Source organism: Ranitomeya variabilis, chromosome 1 (assembly GCF_051348905.1).
Source record: "Ranitomeya variabilis isolate aRanVar5 chromosome 1, aRanVar5.hap1, whole genome shotgun sequence".
NCBI classification, from domain to species: Eukaryota; Metazoa; Chordata; class Amphibia; order Anura; family Dendrobatidae; genus Ranitomeya; species Ranitomeya variabilis.
In genome coordinates this window covers 49,928,256-49,955,595 of record NC_135232.1, presented here as the reverse complement: position 1 = coordinate 49,955,595, position 27,340 = coordinate 49,928,256, and the positions used below count along the sequence as shown (strand labels likewise).

The 27,340-nt window shown below is 43.7% G+C and overlaps 1 long non-coding RNA gene across 2 annotated transcripts; it reads left to right on the top strand.

Annotated features, from left to right (window-relative positions):
* Positions 1 to 1,897: 1,897 nt before the first annotated feature.
* LOC143793694 (uncharacterized) lies at positions 1,898 to 25,575 on the top strand. 2 transcript variants are annotated; one of them, XR_013220202.1, is made up of 4 exons: positions 1,898 to 2,027; positions 23,575 to 23,745; positions 24,825 to 24,983; positions 25,057 to 25,575. It is a non-coding gene; the product is annotated as an uncharacterized LOC143793694 (long non-coding RNA). The 2 variants fall into 2 exon arrangements; XR_013220201.1 differs by lacking the exon at positions 24,825 to 24,983.
* The last annotated feature ends 1,765 nt before the right edge of the window (positions 25,576 to 27,340 follow it).

Here is a 27,340-nt window from a genome sequence, read left to right as displayed (position 1 = left end):
CAGGAAGAGGTGAACTGTGATATCACCTATTGTGAATGGTGGATCCTGTGTTATCTACTGTATATAGAGGTGTTATCAGTCATTGTACAGGAGGAGGAGTAGGTGAGCGGTGACATCACCTATTGTGAATGGTGGATCCCGTGTTATCTACTTCATATAGAGGTGTTATCAGTCATTGTACAGGAGGAGGAGGTGAGCTGTGACATCACCTATTGTGAATGGTGGATCCTGTGTTATCTACTTCATATAGAGGTGTTATCAGTCATTGTACAGGAGGAGGAGGTGAGCTGTGACATCACCTATTGTGAATGGTGGATTCTTTGATATCTACTGTATACAGCGGTGTTACTGTTAATTGGAGTCCTATCTGTGATGATAATGAGACAGCTGAAAAGTCATCTAAACAATACAGAGATTTCTGTTGGTTTTTTTTGTGTTTTTTTTTATATAGATTGGTTACAATAGCACTCACTAGTGTTTTTGTCACATTAGAAAACCAGACTATGTCCATTATATTCCAATGTTAGATTCCATATTACATTGTAAAGGGAATCTTTCACCAGGTTTTTGACACATAATCTGAGAGCAGCGTCATGTAGAGACAGAGACCCTGATTCCAGCGATGTGTCACTTACTGGGCTGCTTGCTATAGTTTTGATACAATCACTGTAATCAGTAGGAGATTTGTTGTGAATTTGGATTCTGGGCTCCCCCGGTGGCCGCTTGTGGAATTGGACTTGTCATCCTCTTTCCTGTTTCACCTGATTCCATCAGTAGTGGGTGTCGCTATTTAAGCTCATTTCTCTGGTGGTTTCTGGCCGGTCAACAATGTTATCTGATGCCTCTCAGTGCTTGTTCCTGCTTCTAGACTACTACTAGATAAGTTGGACTTTTGTCCATGTTTTGTTTTGCCTATTTGTTCCAGTTCACAGCTGAAGTTTTGTTACTGTGTCTGGAAAGCTCTCGTTGATCAGGGATTGCTACTCTGGCGTTATGAGTTAATGCCAGAGTTTAAGGTAATCTCTGGATGGTGTTTTGTTAGTGTTTTTCTGCTGACCATGAAAGTATACTATCTGTCTTCTGCTATCTAGTAAGCGGACCTCAAATTTGCTAAGACTATTTTCCTGCTGCGTTTGTTGTTTCATCTGAACTCACCGTCATTATATGTGGGGGGCTACTGTCTTCTTTGGAATATTTCTCTAGAGGTGAGCCAGGTCTTATATTTCCCTCTGCTAGCTATTTAGGTCTTAGGCCAGAGCTGGGCATCTAGCGATAAATAGGAAATGCTACCTGGCTATTTCTAGTTGCGCGGCAGGCTTAGTTCATGGTCAGTATAGTTCCATCTTCCGAGAGCTTGTCCCTCTATAGGCTTGCTATGATCTCTGCCTGCAGAGATCATGACAGAGATTATCACTAGAGAACTAGTAAACCTGCTGTCATGTAGTCCAGCCCCACCCCCATCACTGATTGGCAGCTTTCTGCCTATGCACAGTGTACACAGAAAGCTACCAATCAGTGCTCTGGGCGGGGTTATACAGAGCTCAGCATTCTCTAACTGCTGCATCTGCAGCAGATAAAACAGGAGTTTTATCAGAACTGCAGTAAGCAGCTCAGTAAGCGACACATTGCTGGAATCAGGGTCTCTGCCCCTACATTATGCTGCTCTCAGATGGGGTAGTCTCATTATCAGCAGTCTCATTATCATTACAGGCAGAATTAAAATGAAAGCTAATAGTTGTGTATGCAGTAGATGACACGGGATCCACCAGTCACAATAGGTGATGTCATAGTGATGTCACTACTTTTGCCTTGTGACATAATACCAGACTCCAGAATAGTTCTGTTGGCAACATAAGTTCAATAGAAAATGAACGGATAAACAATCGTCAAGCCTGGGTGACAAAACCTGATTCGGTGAGGAGGGGTGCTGTGATCTCCACTTCTTCCCATGACTTATTTAATTAGCGCAGAACGCATTAAGCCGACAATTCCTCCTCCAGGTTCCCTTTAATAATTATGACCCAGAGGTAATTACTCCGCTTCATTCAGAAAATAACAGAAATGCCTTATAAGACGTGAATGACCTCCATTGTCTCATAAAGCGAGATCCACATTATTATTAAGAAAGACACGAAATTAGGGGAACGCTGAACATCGGCGCCATGCACAATAATTTACCATCATTCCTCTTCATCTGATCTCCTACCGATGTAGAAATGGCACTGTGTAAAGGAGGGCGTGGTACTGTATATAAGGGGGAAGTGGATATAAGACAGCATTGTATATTAGAGACACAGCACACAGATGTCATGGGGCCACAGAGCAGGAGTCCTAATTGTCCCACAACCCCCCCCCCCCCCCCCCTCCAAAGGGAAAAAAAAAATTGTCGGAGTAGATGGCACATAGGCACAGATACATACAGAGGTGTATCTAGCCGTTCCTGCACCCGGGGCAAAGGATCAGTTTGGCGCACCTCCCCCATTTGAACCATAACTCTACTGAAACTGTGTGACCAATCCAAGGTACATTCCTGAATCCCCATAATGTTAAAATAGATACCAATAAAAGTAAAATTAATTGAGACATCAGTAGGTTAAGTGTTTTTGAATATCCATATTGAATCAGGAGCCCCATATAATCCTGCATAAAGGTTAATAATGGCCCCATAAGATGCTCCATAAAGATATTTGCACCATATAGTGCTGCAGAAACGTTGATTATGGCCCCATAAGATGCTCCATAAAGATATTTGCCCCATATAGTGCTGCACAAACTTTAATTATGGCCCCATACAGACACTTGCCCCATATAGTGCTGCACAAACGTTGATTATGGCCCCATACAGACACTTGCCCCATTATAGTGCTGCATAAACGTTATGGCCCCATAAGATGCTCCATACAGACACTTGCCCCATTTGCTGTTGCTGCGATAAAAAAAAAAAATCACATACTCACCTCTCCGTCGCTCAGGCCCCCGGCACTTTCAATATTCACCTGCTCCTCGTTCCAGCCGCCGTTCCATCTTCAGCACTGACATTCAGGCAGAGGGCGCGCACTAACTACGTCACCGCACCCTCTGACCTCAGCGACACTGCTGAATATGGAGTGGCGCCGGAACGAGGAGCAGGTGAATATCGCGCTGCGCTCCCCTCCCCGTTATACTCACCTGCTACTGGCGCGGTGCAGTCCCTGCTTCGCCGGCGCCGGCAGCTTCTTCCTGTACTGAGCGGTCACTGTTACTGCTCATTACAGTAATGAAAATGTGGCTCCACCCCTATGGGAGGTGGAGCCGCATATTCATTACTGTAATGAGGGGTACCATGTGACCGCTCAGTACAGGACGAGGAGCCTCCTTGGACCGCCGCATCATCAGGCGGCCTGCTTGCGCCCTCCTGTCAGCTGCACCCGGGGCACATGCCCCGGCTTCCCCCCCCCTGGATACGCCACTGGTTACATAAGGGATTATCTTCCAACTTTTAAAGACAGAGAGAAGCACATGTAATGTGGCACTTACAAAATTATTTTGCCCTTATTGAAGCCCCTTAGTGTTTTCATCCAGTACACTATCCCTTTCATTGCCCTCATAAGGTATGATGTCACTGAATATGCCCCCAAACAAAGCATGGTACCACGACAGTGAATTGCTCCACACACACAGTAAGATGACCCGACAGTAACCCACCCCGGCAAAGTATGATAGTGCCCCCTACTTAGTGTTGTCCCTACAGTTCCCCCACACTCATTATGAGATACCACATTGACCCCAATAAAGTAGGACAGCCCCCACAGTCCTGCGACACAGTATGACAGCCCCCACAGTCCTACAACACAGTATGACAGCCCCCACAGTCCTACAACACAGTATGACAGTCCCCACAGTCCTACAACACAGTATGACAGCCCCCACAGTCCTACAACACAGTATGACAGCCCCCACAGTCCTACAACACAGTATGACAGCCCCCACAGTCCTACAACACAGTATGATGGTTGCCACAGTTATCCACACAGTATAATGGCCTCCACAAAGTATAAGGCCCTCAACAAGATAATGGCCTCCACACAGTAAAATTGCCCCCACACAGCCCTCCACAAAGTATAAAGGCCCCACACACACAGTATAATGGCCCCCACACAGTAAAATGGCCCCCACACAGTATAATGGCCTCTATACAGACCTCCACACAGTATAATGGCCCCCACACAGCCCTCCACACAGTATAATGGCCCCCATACAGACCTCCACACAGTATAATGGCCCCCACACAGTATAATGGCCCCACGCACAGTATAACGGACCCCGTTATGCCACGGTGTTACCGCTGCTATTAACCCTGTGTGACTAACTTTCTACTATTCATGCTTCCTATGCAGCATGAATAGTAAAACGATCTAATGTTAAAAATAATTAAAAAAAAAAAAAAATCGTTATATACTCACCGTCCGTCGGCCCCCGGATCGACAACAGGCCTTTCCTGCTCGCGACGCTCCGGTAACCGGTCTGTCATGATCTCTGCAGGCAGAGATCATAGCAAGCCTATAGAGGGACAAGCTCTCGGAAGATGGAACTATACTGACCATGAACTAAGCCTGCCGCGCAACTAGAAATAGCCAGGTAGCATTACCTATTTATCGCTAGATGCCCAGCTCTGGCCTAAGACCTAAATAGCTAGCAGAGGGAAATATAAGACCTGGCTCACCTCTAGAGAAATATTCCAAAGAAGACAGTAGCCCCCCACATATAATGACGGTGAGTTCAGATGAAACAACAAACGCAGCAGGAAAATAGTCTTAGCAAATTTGAGGTCCGCTTACTAGATAGCAGAAGACAGATAGTATACTTTCATGGTCAGCAGAAAAACACTAACAAAACACCATCCAGAGATTACCTTAAACTCTGGCATTAACTCATAACGCCAGAGTAGCAATCCCTGATCAACGAGAGCTTTCCAGACACAGTAACAAAACTTCAGCTGTGAACTGGAACAAATAGGCAAAACAAAACATGGACAAAAGTCCAACTTATCTAGTAGTTGTCTAGAAGCAGGAACAAGCACTGAGAGGCATCAGATAACATTGTTGACCGGCAAGAAACCACCAGAGAAATGAGCTTAAATAGCGACACCCACTACTGATGGAACCAGGTGAAACAGGAAGGAGGATGACAAGTCCAATTCCACAAGCGGCCACCGGGGGAGCCCAGAATCCAAATTCACAACAGTACCCCCCCCTCAAGGAGGGGGCACCGAACCCTCACCAGATCCACCAGGGCGACCAGGATGAGCCCTATGGAAGGCACGAACAAGATCAGAAGCATGAACATCAGATGCATTGACCCAAGAATTATCCTCCTGGCCGTAACCCTTCCAGTTGACCAGATACTGGAGTCTCCGTCTGGAAACACGAGAGTCCAAAATTTTCTCCACAACGTACTCCAACTCACCCTCAACCAACACCGGAGCAGGAGGCTCAACTGAAGGTACAACAGGTACCTCATACCTGCGCAATAACGACCGATGAAAAACGTTATGAATGGAAAAGGACGCAGGGAGGTCCAAACGGAAAGAAACAGGATTAAGAATCTCCAATATTCTATAAGGGCCGATGAACCGAGGTTTAAACTTAGGAGAAGAGACCCTCATAGGGACAAAACGAGAAGACAACCACACCAAATCTCCAACACAAAGCCGAGAACCAACACGACGATGACGGTTGGCAAAACGCTGAGTCTTCTCCTGGGACAACTTCAAATTGTCCATAACCTGCCCCCAGATGTGATGCAATCTCTCCACCACCGCATCCACTCCAGGACAATCCGAGGATTCCACCTGACCGGAGGAAAATCGAGGGTGAAACCCCGAATTACAGAAAAACGGGGACACCAAGGTGGAAGAGCTGGCCCGATTATTGAGGGCGAACTCTGCCAATGGCAAAAAAGCAACCCAATCATCCTGGTCAGCAGAGACAAAACACCTCAGATATGTCTCAAGGGTCTGATTAGTCCGCTCGGTCTGGCCATTAGTCTGAGGGTGAAAAGCAGATGAAAAAGACAAATCTATGCCCATCCTAGCACAGAATGCCCGCCAAAATCTAGACACAAATTGGGTACCTCTGTCAGAAACAATATTCTCAGGAATACCGTGCAATCGGACAACATTCTGAAAAAACAGAGGAACCAACTCAGAAGAAGAAGGCAACTTGGGCAGAGGAACCAAATGGACCATTTTAGAGAAACGGTCACAGACCACCCAGATGACAGACATCTTCTGGGAAACAGGCAGATCTGAAATAAAATCCATCGAGATGTGTGTCCAAGGCCTCTTAGGAATAGGCAAGGGCAACAGCAGTCCGCTAGCCCGAGAACTACAAGACTTGGCCCGAGCACAAACGTCACATGACTGCACAAAGACTCGCACATCTCGTGACAGGGAAGGCCACCAGAAGGATCTTGCCACCAAATCCCTGGTACCAAAAATTCCGGGATGACCAAATACTCAAAGTGGCCCTCGGGCGTATTAAATGCGGTCTTCCACTCATCCCCCTGCCTGATCCGCACCAAATTATACGCCCCACGAAGATCAATTTTAGAGAACCACTTAGCACCTTCTATACGAGCAAACAAATCAGTAAGCAATGGCAATGGGTATTGATACTTAACAGTGATCTTATTCAGAAGCCGATAATCAATACATGGTCTCAAAGAGCCGTCTTTTTTTGAGACAAAGAAAAACCCAGCTCCCAAGGGAGAAGAAGATGGACGAATATGTCCCTTTTCCAAAGACTCCTTTATATATTCCCGCATAGCAGCATGTTCCGGCACAGACAGATTAAACAAACGACCCTTTGGATATTTACAACCCGGTATCAAATCTATGGCACAATCGCACTCACGGTGCGGAGGTAACGACCCAAGCTTGGGTTCGTCAAAGACGTCTTGATAATCAGAGAGGAACTCAGGGACTTCAGAGGGAATGGACGACGAAATAGAAACCAAAGGTAAGTCCCCATGAATACCCTTACATCCCCAGCTCAACACAGACATTGCTCTCCAGTCCAAGACTGGGTTGTGAGACTGCAACCATGGCAATCCCAGTACCAAATCGTCATGTAAATTATACAGCACCAGGAAACGAATAATCTCCTGGTGATCCGGATAGATACGCATGGTAACTTGTGTCCAGTATTGTGGTTTATTATTAGCCAATGGGGTGGAGTCAATCCCCTTCAGAGGAATAAGAGTCTCCAAAGGCTCTAAATCAAAACCACAACGATTGGCAAAGGACCAATCCATAAGACTCAGAGCGGCGCCAGAGTCAACATAGGCGTCCGTGGCAATGGATGACAAAGAGCAAATCAGGGTTACAGACAAAATAAACTTAGACTGAATGGTGCCAATGGAAACAGACTTATCAAGCTTCTTTGTACGCCTAGAGCATGCTGATATAACATGAGTAGAATCCCCACAATAGAAACACAATCCATTCTTCCGTCTAAAATTCTGTCGCTCGCTCCTGGACAGAATTCTATCACACTGCATACTTTCTGGCGTCTTTTCCATAGACACCGCCAGATGGTGCACCGGTTTGCGCTCCCGCAGACGCCTATCAATCTGAATAGCCATTGTCATGGACTCATTCAGACCTGCAGGCACAGGGAACCCCACCATAACATCCTTAACAGCATCAGAGAGACCTTCTCTGAAAACTGCCGCCAAGGCGCACTCATTCCACTGAGTAAGCACAGACCATTTACGGAATTTTTGGCAGAAAACTTCAGCTTCGTCTTGCCCCTGAGATAGTGCCATCAAAGTTTTTTCTGCCTGAAGTTCCAAATGAGGTTCCTCATAAAGCAAGCCCAAGGCCAGAAAAAACGCATCCACATCGCGTAACGCAGGATCCCCTGCTGGCAATGAGAAGGCCCAATCTTGAGGGTCACCCCTGAGCAAGGAAATCACAATCCTAACCTGCTGAGCAGGGTCTCCAGCTGAACGAGACTTCAGGGACAAATAAAGCTTACAATTATTTCGGAAATTCTGGAAGCTAGCTCTATTCCCTGTGAAGAACTCCGGCAAAGGAATTCTCGGCTCAGATACCGGAGCATGTACCACAAAATCTTGTAAATTTTGTACTTTCGTGATGAGATTATTCAAACCCGCAGTTACACTCTGGAGATCCATTATTGTCAGGTGCACACAGAGCCATACAGAGATTAGGAGGAGAGAGAGAAAAAAGACTGCAGCAAGGCAGACTGGAGGAAAAAAAAAAAAAAAAAAAAAATTCCAGCAGACTTCTTATAACTCTCCTTTCTCAACCTGGGTCTTTAACATTTTAGAGGCCGGTCAAACTGTCATGATCTCTGCAGGCAGAGATCATAGCAAGCCTATAGAGGGACAAGCTCTCGGAAGATGGAACTATACTGACCATGAACTAAGCCTGCCGCGCAACTAGAAATAGCCAGGTAGCATTACCTATTTATCGCTAGATGCCCAGCTCTGGCCTAAGACCTAAATAGCTAGCAGAGGGAAATATAAGACCTGGCTCACCTCTAGAGAAATATTCCAAAGAAGACAGTAGCCCCCCACATATAATGACGGTGAGTTCAGATGAAACAACAAACGCAGCAGGAAAATAGTCTTAGCAAATTTGAGGTCCGCTTACTAGATAGCAGAAGACAGATAGTATACTTTCATGGTCAGCAGAAAAACACTAACAAAACACCATCCAGAGATTACCTTAAACTCTGGCATTAACTCATAACGCCAGAGTAGCAATCCCTGATCAACGAGAGCTTTCCAGACACAGTAACAAAACTTCAGCTGTGAACTGGAACAAATAGGCAAAACAAAACATGGACAAAAGTCCAACTTATCTAGTAGTTGTCTAGAAGCAGGAACAAGCACTGAGAGGCATCAGATAACATTGTTGACCGGCAAGAAACCACCAGAGAAATGAGCTTAAATAGCGACACCCACTACTGATGGAACCAGGTGAAACAGGAAGGAGGATGACAAGTCCAATTCCACAAGCGGCCACCGGGGGAGCCCAGAATCCAAATTCACAACACCGGTCCATGCTGCGATCTCGCGAGATGACGACGTAGCGGTCTCGCGAGACCGCTACGTCATCATCTTGCGAGACCACAATGCACTCTACAGACCAGAGCGCACGAGCAGCGTCGGTAACCGCTTCGCTCCGGAAGGTGAGTATATAACTATTTTTTATTTTATTTCTTTTTTTAACAGGGATATCATGCCCACATTGCTATATACTGCGTGGGCTGGGCAATATACTACGTGGCTGGGCAATATACTGCGTGGGCTGGGCAATATACTGCGTGGGCTGGGCAATATACTACATGGGCTGTGCTATATACTACTTGGCTGGGCAATATACTACATGGGCAGTGCTATATACTACGTAGCTGGGCAATATACTACGTGACTATACAACGTGGGCTGCGCAATATACTTCGTGGCTGGGCAATATACTACGTGGCTGGGCAATATACTACGTGGACTGCGCAATATACTACGTAGGCTGTGCAATATACTACGTGGGCTGCGCAATATACAATGTGGGCTGCGCAATATACAACGTGGGCTGCGCAATATACAACGTGGGCTGCGCAATATACAATGTGGGCTGCGCAATGTACAACGTGAGTTGCGCAATGTACAACGTGAGCTGCGCAATGTACTACGTGGGCTGCGCAATGTACTACGTGGGCTGCGCAATTTACTACGTGGGCTGCGCAATGTACTGCGTGGGCTGCGCAATGTACTGCGTGGGCTGCGCAATGTACTGCGTTGGCTGATCAATGTACGGCGTTGGCTGCGCAATGTACTGCGTGGGCTGCGCAATGTAGTGCGTGGGCTGCGCAATGTACTGCGTGGGCTGCGCAATGTACTGCGTGGGCTGCGCAATGTACTGCGTGGGCTGCGCAATGTACTGCGTGGGCTGTGCTATACACTACGCATACATATTCTAGAATACCCGATGCGTTAGAATCGGGCCACCATCTAGTAGATAGAATAAATGTCTACACATAGAATAGGTATATATATATATATATATATATATATATATATATATATATATATATATATATATATATACCATATATATATATATACTAGATGGTGGCACGATTCTAACGCATCGGGTATTCTAGAATATGTATGCGTAGTGTATAGCACAGCCCACACAGTACATTACGCAGCCCACGTAGTACATTGCGCAGCCCACGTAGTACATTGCGCAGCCCAAGTAGTACATTGCGCAGCCCACGTAGTATATTGCGCAGCCCACGTAGTACATTGCGCAGCCCACGTTGTATATTGCGCAGCCCACGTTGTATATTGCGCAGCCCACGTTGTATATTGCGCAGCCCACGTAGTATATTGCGCAGCCCATGTTGTATATTGCGCAGCCCACGTTGTATATTGCATAGCCCACGTAGTATATTGCGCAGTCCACGTAGTATATTGCCCAGCCACGTAGTATATTGCCCAGCCACGTAGTATATTGCCCAGCCACGTAGTATATTGCGCAGCCTACGTTGTATAGTCATGTAGTATATTGCCCAGCTACGTAGTATATAGCACAGCCCATGTAGTATATTGCCCAGCCACGTAGTATATAGCACAGCCCACGTAGTATATTGCCCAGCCCACGCAGTATATTTCCCAGCCCACGCAGTATATAGCAATGTGGGCATGATATTAAAAAAAAGAAATAAAATAAAAAATAGTTATATACTCACCTTCCGGAGCGAAGCGGTTACCGACGCTGCTTGTGCGCTCTGGTCTGTAGAGTGCATTGTGGTCTCGCGAGATGATGACGTAGCGGTCTCGCGAGACCGCTAAATCATCATCTCGTGAGATCGCAGCATGGACCGGTTACCGGAGCGTCGCGATCAGGAAAGGCCTGTTGTCGATCCGGGGGCCGACGGACGGTGAGTATATAACGATTTTTTATTTTTTTAATTATTTTTAACATTAGATATTTTTACTATTGATGCCGCATAGGCAGCATGAATAGTAGAAAGTTGGGGACACAGGGTTAATAGCAGCGGTAACGGAGTGCATTACACCGCGGCATAACGCGGTCCGTTACCGCTGCCATTAACCCTGTGTGAGGGCAGACTGGAGAGGATTATGGAGTGGGCACTGACTGCGGGGAGGAAGGAGCGGCCATTTTTCCGCCGGACTGTGGCCGTCAGCGACTTGGATTCCATGACAGACAGAGGCCGCGACCAACGAATATCCGTGACAGACAGACAGAAGGACAGAAAGATGGAAGTGACCCTTAGACAATTATATAGTATATATATGTATATATATATATATATATATATATATATATATATATATATATATATATTTATATTTATATTTAATACAGAGCTAGATAGCAGAAAAGCCGGTAATTCAATTGCCGGCCTTTGCTATCTCCTTATCAACACCTACCAGCAAAGAGAATATATTGAAAAATATAACTTTTATTTACTTATATTATAAAACTACCTTATAAGAGAAAGTGACAAAGTGCAAAATAAAATCTCACTCATCCACTATACGTCCAAATGGACCAACAAACATAGGGGTACTTGTATCTCTTCTCAAAGAGTCCCTATATACTATTATTTGTGACCAATTCCAATTCTGATCACCATTTAAATTGGATACCAAATCATATAATTATAGACTATGATATTATTCCAATATCTCCTTATCAAACCCGACAGGATATGAGACATGGTTACATACAGTAAACCATTTCATATCCTTTATATTTTTACATATTCCTCACTAATAATGTTAGTACAGTGTGTGTGCAAAATTTGGGGGCTCTAGCTGTTAAAATAAAGGGTTAAATCATGGAGAAATCTGGCGTGGTAGACACCTATCCATTATTAATCCAATAGTAGTAAAGGGTTAATAATACATACACACATTATGAATAAAGTATTTTAGTGAAATAAATACACACATGAGGTTGTAAAATCTTTATTCCATGCTTAATCCACCTGAAGACCCTCGTTCTGTAAAAGAAAAAAAAGAAAAAAGCAACAATATCCCATACCTCTCCGGCGTGCAGTCATGTCCAATGCTGTAAATCCATCTGAAGGGGTTAAATAAATTTACAACCAGGAGCCTGCTAATGCAGCTGTTGCTCCTGGTTGTAAAAACTGGAGAATGAATGGAATGCAGGGGAAAGTAGCATCATAGACTTGTGGTGATGCGCCCCCTGCTGGCATAAACTCATATGAACTCTAGCATGAGAAAATATTCATAAATATTCCCACACTTGTTGTAAAATTATTTAACCCCTTCAGATGGATTTACAGCGTGGGACATGACTGAGCGCCGGAGAAGTATGGGATATTGTTGCTTTTTTCTTTTACAGAACGAGGGTCTTCAGGTGGATTAAGCGTGCAATAAAGATTTTATAACCCCATGTGTGTATTTATTTCATTAAAATACTTTATTCTTAATGTGTGTGTATTATTATTACCCTTTATTACTATTGGATTAATAATGGATTGGTGTCTTATTGACATCTCTCCATTATAAACCAGGCTTAATGTCACCTTACATTAGCAAGGTGACATTAACCCTTTTTTACCCCATATCCTACCTACTCGGGAGTGGGAAGAGAGAGGCTAAGTGCCAGAATAGGCGCATCTTACAGATGCTCTTTTCTGGGGTGGCTGGGGGCAGATGTTTTTAGCAAGGGGGGACAATAACCATGGACCCTCTCCTGGCTATTAATATCTGCCCTCAGTCACTGGCTTTCCCACTCTGGCGGAGAAAATTGCGCGGGAGCCCACGCCAATTCTTTCCGTGATTCAACCCTTTATTTTAACAGCTAGAGCCCCAAATTTTGCACACACACTCTACTAACATTATTAGTGAGGAATATGTAAAAAAAAAAAAAAGGGATATGAAATGGTTTACTGTATGTAACCATGTCTCATGTCCTGTTGGGTTTGATAAGGAGATAGCAAAAGCTGGCTTTTATGCTATCTAGCTGTTTTAAATATAAATATTTAGATATATATATGTGTCTCACTGACATATACACTCACTGGCCACTTTATTAGGTACACCATGCTAGTAACGGGTTGGACCCCCTTTTGCCTTCAGAACTGCCTCAATTCTTCGTGGCATAGATTCAACAAGGTGCTGGAAGCATTCCTCAGAGATTTTGGTCCATATTGACATGATGGCATCACACAGTTGCCGCAGATTTGTCGGCTGCACATCCCTGATGCGAATCTCCCGTTCCACCACATCCCAAAGATTTCATGTTGTTTACGCCAAATTCTGACCCTTTCATCCGAATGTCGCAGCAGAAATCGAGACTCATCAGACCAAGCAACGTTTTTCCAATCTTCTACTGTCCAATTTCGATGAGCTTGTGCAAATTGTAGCCTCAGTTTCCTGTTCTTAGCTGAAAGGAGTGGTACCCGGTGTGGTCTTCTGCTGCTGTAGCCCATCTGCCTCAAAGTTCGACGCACTGTGCGTTCAGAGATGCTCTTAGGCCTACCTTGGTTGTAACGGGTGGCGATTTGAGTCACTGTTGCCTTTCTATCAGCTCGAACCAGTCTGCCCATTCTCCTCTGACCTCTGGCATCAACAAGGCATTTCCGCCCACAGAACTGCCGCTCACTGGATTTTTTTTCTTTTTCGGACCATTCTCTGTAAACCCTAGAGATGGTTGGGCGTGAAAATCCCAGTAGATCAGCAGTTTCTGAAATACTCAGACCAGCCCTTCTGGCACCAACAACCATGCCACGTTCAAAGGCACTCAAATCACCTTTCTTCCCCATACTGATGCTCGGTTTGAACTGCAGGAGATTGTCTTGACCATGTCTACATGCCTAAATGCACTGAGTTGCCGCCATGTGATTGGCTGATTAGAAATTAAGTGTTAACAAGAAGTTGGACAGGTGTACCTAATAAAGTGGCCAGTGAGTGTATATCACGAATTGGAGCAAGTCGGTCATGTGTTTTGCGTTCGGTTCGGGTAGTTCTGTCGTCAAACCGAAGGCAACGAATTAGAATATTGAATCTGTTTATGGACATAACAAGGCTAAATTTTTCAACTCCATCCCCATCTTTACCCCAAAGTTCCTCCAAACTTTGTCTATTTGCCCTATAAGCTCCTGCAAGGTACAGTAATCCAAAAAAAGCACGCAGTTCTATTTCATCTGTGGGCTTGATGGTTCTGTTGCAGATGTACTTGTCCTTTATAATGTCTATATATTGGTTGGTATATGTGACAATAGAGTCCAGAATGTCAACTGCCGCCACAGTTTGTAAGTGTGAAAGAGAGACAACAGTACGGCAGTATGTTTGCATTCCATAATGGAAAGGCTTTAGTTTCCTATGTACCACATGCCAAAAAAATCGTACTTCTTCTATCAACACTTCATGATGATGCTGCCATTGATCCTGGGACTGGGGCAGAAAAAAAACGGAGATAATTACATTTTACAATGCCACCAAAGGGGGTGTGGATACAGCAGATCAGATGTGCTCCACTTTCAACGTCAGCAGAAACATCAAACGCTGGCCAATGGTCATATATTTTTTGCTATGTTGAATTTGGGTGGTATAAATTCACAAGTGATTTATCTTGAAAACAAGCTTGAACCACTCCGTAGACGATTGTATCTGAAAAAATTGGCCCATGAACTAGTACTTGGAGAGCTACGCAGGAGAAGCGTGAAAACAATCGGTATCCCCTCTCGCCTTCAAGTTCAGCTCAAAAGGTTCCGCCCAGAAGATGATGGTGAAAAGTCACCATCTGCACCACCTCACAAAAGAAGGAGATGAACCACCTGCCAAACAGAAAGCGGAACCAGAAGGCTTTCAAATTATGAATGTCTCAAATGTCATAAAGCAATTTGCCTGACACATGCAAAAATGGTGTGTAATTCTTGCTATTTGCTCTGCAAGTGTGACTTTTCTGGGGAAACCTCAGCATCTACTTCTGATTGAATATGTTTTTAATAGTACTTAAGGTACCTTAAAATTAAGTTTGTGTTCAAAAATTTTCTTTGTACATTTTTTTGAGAGAGTCGAACTGGGGACTATTTGGCGGGAGTTTTGAAAAGTTTGTATTTCATAGTTATTAGTTTTATGTTAAGTAAATGTTTTTTTTTGCAACTGATTATGTGTAGTCTCTTTGAGGCTACGTTCACATTTGCGGCCAGCGCCGCAGCGTCGGGCGCCGCAGCGGCGCCGCATGCGTCATGCGCCCCTATATTTAACATGGGGGCGCATGGACATGCGGCGCACTTGCGTTTTGCGCCGCATGCGTCGCTGCGGCGCCCGCGTCGGGGCGCAGAGGACGCAGCAAGTTGCATTTTTGCTGCGTCCAAATTCAATGAAAAAAACGACGCATGCGGCGCAAAACGCAGCGTTGTGCATGCGTTTTGCTGCGTTTTTGTTTGCGTTGTGCGCTGCGGCGCCGACGCTGCGGCGCACAACGCAAATGTGAACGTAGCCTTATTACATCCCTATGAAGGTCACTGATCACTTTTAGAGCACTGAAATTGCAAACATTAGATATTATAGGTATTTTTCCAGCAGGCGCCTGACAGGCACATTGTATGTGAACTCGTTAGTCCGAATATTGTATGTGACGGAGGGTTAACCCCTTTTTGACCTCGGACGGGATAGTACGTCCGAGGTCAGAACCCCGCTTTGATGCAGGGCTCCGGCGGTGAGCCCGCATCAAAGCCGGGACATGTCAGCTGTTTTGAACAGCTGACATGTGCCCGCAATAGCGGCGGGTGAAATCGCGATTCACCCGCCGCTATTAACTAGTTAAATGCCGCTGTCAAACGCAGACAGCGGCATTTAACCGGCGCCTCCGGCCGGGCGGCCGGAAATGAGCGCATCGCTGACCCCCGTCACATGATCGGGGGTCGGCGATGATTCAGAATAGTAACCATAGAGGTCCTTGAGACCTCTATGGTTACTGATCCCCGGTAGCTGTGAGCGCCACCCTGTGGTCGGCGCTCATAGCACACCTGCATTTCTGCTGCATAGCAGCAATCTGATGATCACTGCTATGTAGCAGAGCCGATCGCGTTGTGCCAGCTTCTAGCCTCCCATGGAGGCTATTGAAACATGGCAAAAGTAAAAAAAAAAAGTAAAAAATGTGAAAAAAAATAAAAAAATATAAAAGTTTAAATCACCCCCCTTTCGCCCCATTCAAAATAAATCAATATTAAAAAAAACAAACCTACACATATATGGTATCGCCGCATTCAGAATCGCCCAATCTATCAATAAAAAAAAGGATTAACCTGATCGCTAAACGGCGTAGCGAGAAAAAAAATCAAAATGCCAGAATTACGGTTTTTTGGTCGCCGTGACATTGCATTAAAATGCAATAACGGGCGATCAAAAGAACATATCTGCACCGAAATGGTATCATTAAAAACGCCAGCTCGGCATGCAAAAAATAAGCCCTCACCCGACCCCAGATCATCAAAAATGGAGACGCTACGGGTATCGGAAAATGGCGCAATTTTTTTTTTTTTTTAAGCAAAGTTTGGATTTTTTTTTTCACCACTTAGATAAAAAAGAACCTAGTGATGTTAGGTGTCTATGAACTCATAATGACCTGGAGAATCATAATGGCAGGTCAGTTTTAGCATATAGTGAACCTAGCAAAAAAGCCAAAGAAAAAACAAGTGTGGGACTGCACTTTTTTTGCAATTTCACCGCACTTGGAATTTTTTTCCCGTTTTCTAGTACACGTCATGGTAAAACCAATGATGTCGTTCAAAAGTACAACTCGTCCCGCAAAAAAATAAGCCCTTACATGGCCATATTGAGGGAAAAATAAAAAAGTTATGGCTCTGGGAAGGAGGGGAGCGAAAAAAGAACACGGAAAAACGGAAAATCCCAAGGTCATGAAGGGGTTAAGTATGACAGGATCTCTTTTAAATGCATGTATTTGGGGTTAAAAAATCATTTTTGCAATTGGGTTTCATTAAAACTGTCGCACCATTTGGATTTTACAGGCTCTATTATTTCCAGCACATTCAACTATGATGCTGTCTGTGGTCATAAATCATCTGAGAGGAGCTCAGAGAAAGACAGATAAAAGAAAGAGATATAAATCCCATGTTAGATCATGATGGATTCTCAATTAACCCTTTCTGCGACCAGCAATAGACAGCGCCACACAGAGGCCAAAGAAGACAAACGGTGCTAAATTGTTAATGAAAATCAGGGGCCTAATGAGCACAGCGGCAGATAGTTTGTATAATGGCCCCCACAGTAGGCCACACACTAGTCCTCAAACTGTATAATGGCCCCCACATTAGCTCCCAAGCTGTATAATGGCCCCACATTAGCCCCCAAAGTGTATAGTTTACCCTGCATTACTCCACAAGCTGTATAATGGCCCCTGGATTAGTTTACAAGCTGTATAATGGCCCCTGCGTTAGTCCCCCAAACCGTATAGTAGCCCCCCTATTACTCCCCAAGCTGTATAACTGCCCCTGCATTAGTCCTCAAACTGTATAATGGCCCCCGCATCAGTGCCCCAACTGTATAATGGCCCTCACATTAGTGCCCAAACTGTATAATGGCCCCCGCATTAGTGCTCAAACTGTATAATGGTCCCTGCATTAGTCCACAAGCTATATAATGACTCCTGCATTAGCCCCCAAACTGTATAATGGCCCCCGCATTAGTGCCCAAACTGTATAATGGCCCCAGCATTAGTGCCCAAACTGTATAATGGCCCCAGCATTAGTCCACAACCTATATAATGGCCCCCCTACTAGACCTCCAAACTGTGTAATAGCCCCTGCATTAGTCCACAAGCTGTATAATGGCCCCCTATTAGTCTCCAAACTGTTTAGTGGCCCCCTGCATTAGCCCCCAAACTGTATAATGGGCCCGAATTAGCCCCCAAACTGTATAATGGGCCCGCATTAGCCCCCAAACTGTATAATGGCGCCGCATTAGCCCCCAAACTGTATAATGGGCCCGCATTAGCCCCCAAACTGTATAATGGCCCTGCATTAGCCCCCAAACTGTATAATGGCCCTTGCATTAGCCCCCAAACTGTATAATGGTGCCGCATTAGCCCCCAAGCTTTATAATGTCCCCTACATTAGCCCCCAAACTATAAAATAGCTACTGCATTATCCCCCACACTGTATAATTGCCCCCACACTTTATAAGGGCCCCCACAGTAGTCCATATAATGTATGAGGGCCCCCACTGTTTCATTATTTATGATGTCTCCACAAGTTTTAATTAAAATAAATAAATCTTATATTAGCCTATTGCCGGATCCTGATGACATGCCTTGGGCGGGCGGACCAACGCGTTATGATTGTGCCGGAGCACGCACATGATGATGTCACTGTCTGCCATCCTGTGTGTGCATCGGAGCCTCGGCCGTTCTGTGGACTGCAGGCTTAAAGTGACCGGCAGTCTACAGAACCGTGAGCGGTAGTGTGCAGGACCTGCTCTACCTCCGGACTTAACTGTATTGGCGCGCTGTGCACAATTAATGGTAGCATAGCAGTGTGTGGGTCCCTCTGAGCGGGGGCCGGGGTGACCACCCCCTCTGACCCTGGTAGCTAGATTACTGACCAAAATACATGCATTCAAGTACAAAAAAAAATAAACATTGTCCTCAAAAGTGACCAACCCCTTTACGTTTATGGATTAGACTTCTGGACACGTCATAAGCAGGGACATGAATAGGAATGATTACATAGGGCGCACCGACCAAAGACTGACCCAAAAATATGGACTTAGGTCATCTGCATCTGATCAGAACATTTCTACAAAATGTTTTCCGCATAAATATTTGTAGATGTGAGGACCATCGGATCGCAGACCAGAACTGGGCTGATGTTGACGTGGAGGGGTTAATGTCCCCGGGGTGGGGGGCCCGCCTGTGACCCCTGTCTCCGCTCTGTCCACATATCTGTGTGTGGGTTGTGTTAGACACACCAGTAGCGTCCAGTCCCAGCAGTGTGGAGACAGGCTCTGATAACACAGACTGACAGCTGAGCCGTCCTTAACAGCTCTGGGATAATCCAGTTTGTTCTCATGTCCTGAAGAGCTGTCCCCCTCCTCGCCCCCATCCAAACCTCACAGACACTTTGGAGAAGTGCCCTATGACAGGCCGGGGCGTCAGCGCTGCCCGCTGCCCAGGACAAAGCTTCCTGACTAACAGATAGTCACACTTCTGCCGAGGGACGGCTTTCCAAAAATATTCAACACTTTAACAATCATTTCCTATGTAGAATTAAAAATGTGTCACTGCAAAGTTTGGTCGATTTATCTTTCGGAGATTCTAGTAGGGATGGCTGACAATCCCGGTGGGAGTTGTAGTGGCGACCATATCTGACTTTTTACAGCATGTTGGGGGTAAACTCGCCTTGAGACCTTAGCTGACAATGAGTAATAATTGTTGCACATTATGGCATCCATATGATTGTCTTGGTCAAATATATGACACGTGTGCATTGATCTAAAAACCATTCACTGGCCTAAAAATTATCCTCTCCAAATCGTTATCAAGTACAAAAAATTATCCAGGTAGAAATAAACAACTGTTAGGGCTCATTCGCACCTTCGCTTTTCACGTACAAGTGTTATCTGTAGTTTTGAGGGCTAGTGCTCATACCTGTGATGATCTATGGGATCATTCCCGTGTCCGTGATTTGTCGCAGGCTGAGTGGCCCGTGCAAAATCGCACAGACCTGTCCGACTTTGATCCGAGGATTGGATCGAAATAAGCAATACAAGTCAATGGATCCATGAAAATATCAGAGTGCGGTCCGAATTTCACCGACTGTCAAAATTGAGAAGATGGAGAAACTTTTTGTTTCTCATCGTACAAGAAAAATTGATGACACTCAGAACAAACCCTGATCAAAATATTGGGTCGATTTTTCTCGTATATGAAAAAAACAGACTTCTGAATGAGGCATTGCTTTTGCTATAAAAAAAAAAAGTATGAACTATAAGTCTAATATAAATGTTTATATCTAAGTAAAACATAAACAAATAATAATAAATAAACAAAAAATAATACATGTTCTATAATATTCTATCTATAATGTTCTATAATAATAAATATTTATTATTAATAATAATAATAATAATGTTCTGGCAAAACCAACCAGGTTATCAAAAACTTCACTTTAGGGCTCATTCAGACGTCAGTTTTTCTCGTATATTTTTGTAGACCAAGCCATCAGCACAAAATCACAGAGACATGTTCAATTTGGGTCCTAGACTTGGATCAAATTAACCAATGCAAGTCTATGTGTTCGTGAAAGGAATCGACAACACTCGGATGCCATCCATGCGTGTTCCTATTTTGATCGACTGTTTTATAGGAGGAACTGGAGAAACTGTCATCAGTTTGTTTTTTTCCATCGGAGACCGCTAAGTCATCTGGGTAATTTTGCAATGCATCCTGGGAACGGAAGATGGCGGCAGCCACGCGCATAGGTACAGCTTCGCTGGATCCCAGGGGGTGAGTATATAACTATTTTTTGTTTTAATTATCTTTTTTTTAATACGGATATGTGCCCACACTGCTATATACTACGTGGGCAGTGTTATATAACGCGTGGGCTGCGTTATATACAGCGTGGCTGCTATATACTACGTGGCCAGTGTGATATACTACGTGGCTGTGTTCTATACCGCGTGGGCTGCTATATACTACGTGAGCTGCTATATACTACGTGGGCTGCATTACATACCGCGTGGGCTGCGTTATATACCGCTTGGGCTGCGTTATATACCACGTGGCTGCTATATACTACGTGGCCAGTGTTAGATACTATGTGGGCTGTGTTATGTACTGCATGGCCTGAAATATATATTACGTGGCCACTGTTATATACTGCATGGCCTGTGTTATATACTACATCGCCTGTGTTATATACTACATCGCCTGTGTTATATACTGCGTGGCTGCTATATACTGCGTGGGCTGTGTTATATACTATTTGGGCTGTGTTATATACTGCGTGGCCACTGTTATATATTGTGTGGCCTGTATTAACGCATCGGGTATTCTACAATATGTATGTATGTATATAGCAGCCACATAGTATATAGCACAGGCCACGTAGTATTTGTCTGCTATATACTACATGGCTCCTATATACTACGTGGCCTGTGCTATATACTATGTGGCTGCTATATACATACATATTGTAGAATACCCGATGCGTTAGAATTGGGCCACCATCTAGTATATTTTTTTTTTTGGAACCTGAAATCTAATCTCATTTACGTTTATTACGTTTTAACAAAAACGAAAAAAAAAATTAAAGCAAATAAAAAGGTAAATATTGAAAATCGTTGTACATTGGTGTCACTTACTGGATTTCTTTTAAAAATTAATAAAATGGCAACATTTTGGAATAGGACGCTGGATAAGATATTCCTTATGTCAATATTGTTTTGGAATTGGAATTATTGTTATCGTAGAAGTGTCTGACACAACCAGATGTTCTGGGATTATTTTGTAATTTTGCAAGAAAAAAATATATATATCAAAAAATTTAATAAAAAAAAAAAATAAACAGACTGGAAAAAAATGTCCAAAAATTATGTATTGCATGAACAAGGTCTAGTAAAAATTGTATCTTTCCTCTAGAAAAAATGTAGGAAACTATTTGTAAATACGAATAAAGGCTTTTCAGAATCTACAATTGATCATGAAAAGGTTACATTCTAGCAGTGGTTTTTGATTTATATGTCACCAAACACAAAAATACCAGCAGATCTGCCCATGGGCTGTGTGCGGCGGCCGATAAATAACCCACTGACAACTCACTACATCCTACATCTTACTTTTACACAATTTTTTCTGACAGCCCTGTCAGGCCCTAGTGGTATAAATCACTGGTCATGTTCATTTTAAAGCCATTTACTAACAAACTCACCTTTTGTTGCTGAACAAAGTTTTTTTTAGCCATTTTTAAAATCACTTAGATTTACGCAAATGACTGGAAGAGACGACCGAAAAAGCTTTAGGCGTTGAAAATGGCAATTTCTAGAGGCGGTGATGCCTCTCTGGTTGGGTTTCGATCGTTTTCATTGACAACGAAAATTCCGAAAATAAACATGAGAAAAATAAAACAAAACAAAAAAATTACACACATTTATTAAACAAAAAAAAAAATAGTAAAAATATAAAAAGGCAAAAGTACAAAAAGTAAAAACTATATATTAAAAAAATGGTTAATTGATCGTTTTAAAATTTTAAAAAATCTGAAAATAAACATGAGAAAAAGAAAACAAAAAAATTACATTTATTAAACTAAAAATATCTAAAATAAAATAGTAAAAATATAAAAAGGCAATTAAAAGTAAAAAAAAGTAAAAACTATATATTAAAAAAATGGGAAATTGATCGTTTTAAAATAAAAAAATCTGAAAGTAAACGTGGGAAAAATAAAACAAAAAAATTGCAAACATTTATTAAACTAAGAATATCTAAAATAAAATAGTAAAAATTTAAAAAAAAAGTTAACTATATATATTAAAAAAATGGGAAATTGATCATGTTAAAAGCAAAAAAATCGGAAAATAAACATGAGAAAAATATAACAAAAAAATTACAAACATTTATTAAACTAAAAATGTATAAAATAAGATAGTAAAAATATAAAAAGTAACTAAAAGTAAGAAAAGTTTGAAATATATAGTGAAAAAATGGGAAATTGATTATTTTAAAATAAAAAAAAAATCTAAAAAATATGAGAAAATTAAAGCAAAAACATTACATACTTTTATTAGGCTAAAAATATATTAAGTACAGTGAAATAGTAAAAATATAAAAAAGTACGGTTTTGAAAAGTAAAAACTATATATTAAAAAAAATATGAAATTGATCGTTTTAAAAGCAAAAAATTGCTGTGTGTTATACTAATCTCAGGCTATGTTCCCACAATGAGCTTCTGATGTTGCAGATTTTCTGCACCTTTTTTGCACCCATTAAGTAAAATAGTTTTTTTTCCGAAAATATGCTGCTTAAAAAACTGACCAAAAACTCATTGTGGGAATGTAGCCTGAACGGGATTATTCCTAATTCCACAAGATTTATTAAAAGTGACTGATACGTCAAGAATGGACATCCCCCAACTCATGGACCACCTGGTGAAGTAGATGCCGGCCTCCACATCCGGTCAGAGAAAAAAAGGACAGGTGGCTACAGGTCATTTCTATTGGAGTTATGGAAAAAGCTGAGCGAGTGCTCCTGCAGGTGGCACTAGAGAGACCGCTTCCTTCCGGAGGGGAGCTAATTTGCTATACTTTTTCCCAAGGAGCATTGTCCAGCCTGTAAGACGCCCTGTGCCAGATGCTAATCTTCTCAAGGAGAAACAAGACCTCGTAAATATGGAATAATTAAGAGATGGTGGGATAGGCTATAACGAGACTTTGGGTTTTTTTGAGGAGGTGGGGGTCCGGTGCTCTTTAAATAGGGAGCTCAGTGGTGCCGTAGACTTAGGGTAGGATGTTACTTGACAACATAAATCTGTCTTGTAGGAGCCTTGAAAATACTTGGAAACCTTATGCCGGGCTATGGAGACTGGAAGTAAAGGTGTTGAGGATGGGACAGACTGAGCCCCTAATGGAAATATACTAAATATGTCAAGGAGCACGGAGACAGAGAAATGACCGACCATCTAAGTATAACTGATCGATGACATGATCCATGTAAGGAAGCCTATCCTGTGTGACTGCATAGAAATGTGTGTATATATATATATATACTGTCATAGATGCTTTTACATCCACCATATATTATGCATAATATCCATCTTATTTAAAGGAATTGTTCACTGCTAGGACAACTCCTCCTTGATTAACATGTTTGGCCCCGATAAAATAATAAAGCCTATACTCACCTCCCGTGCTGGTGCTGTTCCCGCAGTGTCGGCACTCACTCTCCTCGGGGCTCGCGTGCGGTTGTTGTAACATGTGACCCCTGCAACCAATCAGCGCTGATCATGAAGAGGAAGTCCGGGCTGCACCTGATCTCTGACTTCCTCTTCATGTTTGATTTGTCTGAAGGCGGGGACAGTAACGACAGCGTTGATTGGGTGCTGGGGTCACATGTCAAAACAAAGCACAGATCCCCAAAGAGAGCGAGCGCCGACACCACGGGAACGACGCGGGCACGGATGGTGAGTATAGGCTTTATTATTTTATGGGGGCCAAGCGAGGGGTACGAGAAGAAGTTGTCCAAGTAGTGGACAACTTCTTTAAGGTTTAAAGGTTGCTAGCTAAATCACAAGTTATCACCTATTCACGGGATTGGGGGTAACTTGCAGAGCGCTGAAGGTCTGACCGCTGCTCTAAAACCCTAAGAACAGGGGTATGCACATTCTTGACCTCCGCTCTGGTCATTGTCTATGGGATGGCCAGAAATAGCAGAGCGCTGTACTCTATACTTCCCATTAACAATGTGGCTGCAGAGTCCTGTTTTCAAGTTTCAGAGCCCCAATCTCAGGATCACTAGAGATCAGACAACCAGCAATCAGCAAGTTATCTCCTATTCTATATATATATATATATATATATATATATATATATATATATATATATATATATATATATATAATGTGGAGATAAAAGGTCACAGAATAAGGACTTAAACACCCATAAAACAGCACCGTTATTACTATAATAAAGTTGGAAGACACAATGAGGTGACGTACAGTGCACACATGGAATTCATAGCCCCTTCTTCTTTTAGAATATGACTATGTTCATCAACCTTGCCCATTTTTTAGTGTCCTCGAGGCTGAAGATTCAGGCACATACTTCTACATCACGTAATACCATAAGGGAGTTGTCTTCAGCAATGAGTCAAACTTTTTTCTTAGACTCAGTGATAGCCGTGGCTTGGTCTGGAGACCACATGGGCAATGCCATGAAGAGGCCTTCAGGAGGTAACATCATACCAGTCCTACTCCTGGATGGGTATAATGTACGGTTGCCGGACCCCTCTTGTCTTTATTCCAGGGACACTAACAGCTCAACGCTACATTGATTTGGTGGTGGGACCAGTGTTGCGGCCATTATCCACACAACACCAAGCACATCTGGACATCATTGGTCTTGATTACACAGGAGCTGCCAGCAGCGGATCTTGATGATTTCCCCAAGTGCAATCAGTGGCAGAACCTTCATCAGACGACCATTAATAACCTCACTGATAACAGCCGAGGCTGGAAGTGCCGGGATTTCTGCACATGGCTCATACTCCAGAATGAATACATCAAGATGTAAACCAAATTAATCTGGTACTATACGATCCCAGAGAAACAAAAAGAGATCTTTGATATGATAAACGTTTATTAAAAAAAATATATATATATATATCTAATATATAATTGCCAATCGGCTCTGTCACAACTTCCGGCGATTGTGTCGCTACCACAATCCACCGCGCCGGAAGTAGCCGAACGTCATATTGGAATAGACAAGTGATGGGTATTCCAATATGGCACCCGCTGGTGGTATCAGGCCCTTGCGCAGTACCAACAGTGGGTCATATCATACTCACCTGCTCCCGGCGCGTCTTTGCACGTCCCTACTTCTCCGGCGCCCGCAGCTCTTCCTGTGTTCAGCGGTCACGTGGTACCACTTATTAAAGTAATGAATATTGACGCGACTCCACTCCCATAGGGGTGGAGCCGCATATTCATTACTGTAATGAGCGGTACGATGTGACCGCTGAACATAGGAAGATGCTGCCGGCGCCCAGAGACCACCTGTCAGTGAGAAGCAGGGACCGCGCCGGGAGTAGGTGAGTATAACGGGAGAGGGTGAGCATTGTGCGATATTCACCTGTCCCCGTTCCACCGCAGCGCGACGCCAGTCTTCCGTGTCCTCTGCCTGTGATGTTCAGGTCAGAGGGCGCGATGACGTGTTTAGTGTGCGCGCCGCCCTCTGCCTGAACAAACAGTCACTGCAGAGGACGTGGAAGACAGAGCGGTGCCCGGCGGTGGAACGGGAACAGGTAAATATCGCAAGTGCCCTGGACCTGCTCAGGACAAGAGGTGAGTATGTAATTTTTTTTTATTGCAGCAGCAGCATATGGGGCACAATTTCTATGGAGCATCTTATGGGGCCATAATCAACGTTTATACAGCATTATATGGGGCAAATGTCTCTATGGAGCATCTTATGGGGCCATAATCAACCTTTGTGCAGCATTATATGGGGCAAATGTTTCTATGGAGCATCTTATGGGGCCATAATCAACCTTTGTGCAGCATTATATGGGGCACATTTTTTATGGAGCATCTTATGGGGCCATAATCAACCTTTATGCAGCATTATATGGGGCAAATGTTTCTATGGAGCATCTTATGGGGCCATAATCAACCTTTATGCAGCATTATATGGGGCAAATGTTTCTATGGAGCAACTTATGGGGCCATAATCAGCCATTATGCAGCATTATATGGGACACATTTTCTATGGAGCATCTTATGGGGCCATAATCAACCTTTATGCAGCATTATATGGGGCAAATGTTTCTATAGAGCATCTTATGGGGCTATAATCAACCTTTGTGCAGCATTATATGGGGCATATTTTCTATGGAGCATGTTATGGGCCATAATCAACTTTTGTGCAGCATTATATGGGGCACATTTTCTATGGAGCATCTTATGGGGCCATAATCAACCTTTGTGCAGCATTATATGGGGCACATTTTCCATGGAGCATCTTATGGGGCCATAATCAACCTTTGGCAGCACACCCCTCGCCCCGGCAACAGACATGGTGGAGGAGTGGGTCTTCTCCTTTCTTCAAACTGCACCTTTAACCCAATCCCGCCTCTTCCCTCCCTTATCCTCCCCTCTTTTGAAGTCCATTCAGTCCGCATCCACTCTCCCTTCAACCTCCAAGTGGCTGTCATATACCGACCTCCAGGCCCAGCCACTGCCTTTATTGACCAATTCTCCACCTGGCTTCTTCACTTTCTCTCTGCTGACATTCCCACCATCATCATGGGTGACTTCAACATCCCCATTGATACCCTTCAGTCAACAGCCTCCAAACTTCTGTCCCTTACCTCATCCTTTGGACTTACTCAACGGTCCTCCGCAGCCACCCACACAGACGGGCATACACTAGACCTGGTATTCACCCGTCTCTGTTCTCTATCTAACTTCACCACCTCCCCTCTCCCTCTATCCGACCACCATCTGCTCACCTTCTCATCCCTGTCCTCCTCACCGGTCACCCATGTCCAGCAACATGCGCACCCCCGCAGAAACCTTGCACACCTAGA